We start from the raw sequence: 4,576 nt of genomic DNA, 5'->3' as shown, positions 1-4,576 counted from the left end.
AAACAGCCTGGATTTCTGAGTCACCACATTTAGTTTGTACACTGCAGAGTTCTAAGGCCCTACAGTACATTTTACATGAGTGAAAAATGAACTTTATATTTCAAGTCATCAAGATTTGGGGATGGAGTATAGCCACAGTATAAACCTATCTTAATATGTCTAATATTTCTAAACTGTTTGGGATTTGCTGAAGTTAGCCCTTAATAGACGTGAATCAAAATCAAAAGCTACAAAGTAGGCAGCCATTAGATAAATTTGCTTTTTAAAAACTGCACTCTCTTTGATGCTTTTTGATATTTTAGTTACTGTTAAAAAGAAAAATATTCTTGTGATCCTGGGCATGGTTATATTAGTAATAATTATATCCAATTTTACTAACAGGAAGGTCTGTGATTGCAAATTCCTCTTATTCTTTTCTTAACCCTTGTTAAGTGACTTTCTGCCACTTTTTAAAAGTTGTCTGGGAAAGAATAGAAATCATAAATTTCTTGATATCAAAATTTTCTTCTGGATATTTATAAATACTATATAATAAACTTCATAATCTGGCATGGCTGGATGGTATTTTTAGCACAACCAAAATTTAAACTCACATAAAAGTTTTTTTAACTTTGATGAACCTAATAGGATGGATTTGGGAAAATCACCAAAGCCCTGACCCAACCATAAAAAATCATTGTCCTTTTTCATGGGATTATATGAGAATTATAGACTATGGTCATTGTTCCTAAGCCCTGTGGGCCATTTAAGTGACTGAGCCCCTTCTTTAATAAATTTTTGTATCTGCATTGAAACATCACCGTTAGATATCTGGATAGAAAAGGGACATATGACCCACACCTACCCACTTCTAACCAGTGAAGATTACTAGTATTTACCAAAATCACTTGCAACCCTAAGATCTTTTGGGCATTAAACTGCACGTGTACCTCAAAGCAATGATAACTACTTGTTGTACAGGCTCTCTTAGTAAATACTGGTAACCTTCACTGGTTAAAGATAAGTAGGTCAGAGCTGTATATACTTTTCCTTCCAAGATCTCTTGGTTAGATGAATATATATCTCAGAGTAAATTCTCCCAAGCAGGAAGAACAGTCTGTCCTATAGGTAATGGAAGTCCCTCACTCCTATACACCCTTTATAATACAGTTAAATTAGCATATGCACAATTTAACACTGTTTTCAAGAAGTTATATTATCAAATAGGCAGGTGCCAATTTTAAAGGGCATCCCCTGCTGCTTCGTGTAGACATTATGAACAGGAATCAGGGTGAGGTGTGGGAGGAGACTATCCCTTTGCTTCTAGAATTCTTCTAGAGCCCCCAGCATCTTTTTTTCTACTGATGACATATTACAAGGACTGGAACAATATATACTTGTATTATAATCCCAGAAGTTAAGGTCTGTTGCAGGATTTTCTTTTTGCTGTGAATGTCAGGAAAAAGTAACCATCTCGAGCCTTTTAGACTAAGCCATGAATTAAATGAAAAAGTCAACAGCTAACTGTACTTACTATGCACATTTCCATGCCTTCAAATGTACAAATAAATGTCATTCTAAAAAAATGTTTTATTCATTTAAATGAGAAGTGAATGGAAGCTTTTGGAGACATGAGGACTTCTTATTGCAACAAAAAACGTTATTTTTGAAAGATAAAAGGAAAATCAGTAAATCCATCATGTGTGCTCTAAAAGTGCCTCAAAAGCTACATGCCCCCGCCAGGTGGGTGACTGACCCGCTACTGACTGTATCTGTGGATTGACCTCTTTTGCAGGAGAATTAAGGCAATATGGTACTAAAATGAATAATTAGATCTTAATTAAGCTCCTGGGCTGGTAATTAGTAGGCACTAGCGGTGGCGTGCTCGTCATTATAAACAGGCAGGTGCACGTTCATTTATCTTGGTTGTCTAGTGCTTTTTGCAGACAGACAGGGTAAATAACTGGGGAAATTAGTAGCCTTTTTGTCTTTGCCTACCTCAATTCAGCAAGTGACTTTTCCTGTTTAATTTCAGTTGAGGTCAGAATACTGAGGGTGATTTTAAAGATCAAGGAGAGAAAATTTTCATACACAATATTTAACAAAAGAATAAACCCAACAAACTTTATCCTATTGCTATCCCCATTTCTAATTTACTCCTGCCTCATCCCTGCCTCCACCCTGTACACAAACTACTGATAGCTCGAGCTCATTATAACCTGAGCTTCCCTTTCCCTTTAAGCTTTCATTGCCTAAGAAGTGAAAGATGATCTGAGACCACTGAGAAACAAGGAAAGCGCCATAAATAGGAGCATATGTTTTGTAGCATGACCTGGTCCTGCTGTGGAAAAGGAGGTTCTTGGTAGATGCAAGTCTCAACAAAAAAAGAATCTTTCTCCTGATGAGTTCTCTCACAAGAATGGAAGATTTCACTCCCTTTTAACAGGCTGTCTATGAATACTCTTTAAAGAGAAAATCATAGTGCTTTTAATAAAAGTCCTTTCAGTTTCCTTCCCAAACTGCCTCTGTTCCTTTTCCTATTGCCTGATGGATCACAGTTTATTAAAAGGGTTCTGTCTACAAAGGATGAGAGAATTATAAGGCTACTTCAGGACCTGTTTCTGGAGGGGGCAAGAATGTCATAAACTAGTATCTTTCTTCTATTATAACTTGATTCTACACTTCAACTTGAGTCTCCTTGAATCAACAATAATAAAATAAACAGACTTCTACATTCTGAAGAAAATCATTCCAGTTAAGTTTTTGAAAGGTGAATAAAATTATAGCTAGAATATATTTATAATGTGCAAAGCGTTATATATACATATATGCAAACATATATATAGATAGGTAGCTATTAATAATTACCTAGTAAAGTAAGTTATAGCCAACAGTTGATTTTGAAAACATGATAAAATTTAAACATGAATATAATAATAAAAGAATAAGAGCTAACATTTTTGAACTGATACATATAAACCAACTATAATTTTGGGTGCTTTATATGCATAGTTTCATTTAAACTTCAAAATAATGCAATTAGTGGATATTTTTACTATCTTAGTCTTACAGGTGAGGGAACAAGACACAGAAAAGTTAATTAATTATGTAGAATAGGGTTTAATAAATACTTGTTTTTGATTGATCGAATTAACTCTTTACCAAACAGGTTTATTTAAGCATGCACTTATATATTTATATTCTATTTTAAGTGTACATTTACATTATATATTACTTATGTTTTATATATTTATATATTATATCAATATATACTTACATATTATGTTATATATTTCTCTATATTTAATTAGATCTCTAGTTGCTAAATAGTTAATTCAATCAATGAAAAATTAGTATTTATTAAACTCTATTCTACATAGTTAAATAACCTTGCTGTGCCTTTGTGTGTGTGTGTGTGTGTGTGTGTATACACACACACACACACACACACTAAGTAGAGAATATATAAAGATATATATAAATATTTATGTATACATACTAAGGAGAGGGAGAGAATTCTCATGTCCACGAGTGTCTTGCATTTTACACGTCTTGCAAGTTTGCCCCTTTTAATTCTGAACTCTTTTCTTTTCAAGGATGTCTGTATAGTAAACAGCCTTTGACGGTAGAAATAGTGTCTTTGTCTGGACCAAAGGTAGGCTGGCTTACAGCCTTGGAAGATAAAGATAGTGTTATCCTCCAGAGCAAAGGACTAGCATGCTGTCCATTATGAAAGATTCATATTCGCCAAGCTCAGGGTTCCTCTCCTGGAAGGCAGTCCGTTGTGTGTGCCAGTATTACCTCAGACTCTTCACATCATTGTGGAAATTAAATATCATGCTGATACTCTCACTACTGATATTGGTACAAATAAGTCCCGTTGCCTCTGACCCACGTATCTTGGGTCTTTTGCCAGCATCAATAAAACTGTAAGAGGCTAACTTATTAGCTTACAAATGCGGTAAACCCTCAGACCCTTCATAGGTTCTTTCCTGCTTTCTGGTACACAGATATATTGTGCCTCCTTTCTCATCTTTCTTAAGGTTCCAAAAGTAGCAAAATTCACTTACTGATACTTTTATCACTTTTTAAAAATCCCTACCAAACAGTGGAAAGGGCAAATAGAGGGGAACATAAAACAAACAAAGGGCTCAAGAAATGACATCTTGGTCTAACAGAGACATACAGACTCTGTGACTCTGCTTTGGGTGTCTTACTCTGTATTACACACTCTGGGAGCATTTAGGACTGACTAATCTGCTAACAAGACCCATCTTCCCCTGAAAAGCTCATCTATCCCACCTTCCTTCTCTAATAAGGCCCTGAATATTTCCCCCATTAAGCGTAAGCTGCCAGCATGGATCTAATATGGTGATAGGAAAACAGCTCTTTAAAAGAACTATTTTGTTGAACCATAGCAGTTCCCTGGAAACCAAGTAATAGATGCCACTCTTTTTTTTATGGCTAATGAAACTGATCTCCTTCTTAAACCCTGTCTTTCATAATCCTAGATGTATTAGAAAAGTGATACTTCTAACAGCAATTGCTCTTTTTAGGTTTGTAACTATAATAACAGGTGCCTTCTATGATCATGTAA

This window comes from Grampus griseus, assembly GCF_964374135.1.
Source record: "Grampus griseus genome assembly, chromosome: 13".
Classification (NCBI taxonomy): Eukaryota; Metazoa; Chordata; class Mammalia; order Artiodactyla; family Delphinidae; genus Grampus; species Grampus griseus.
This window is presented reverse-complemented; position numbering follows the sequence as displayed.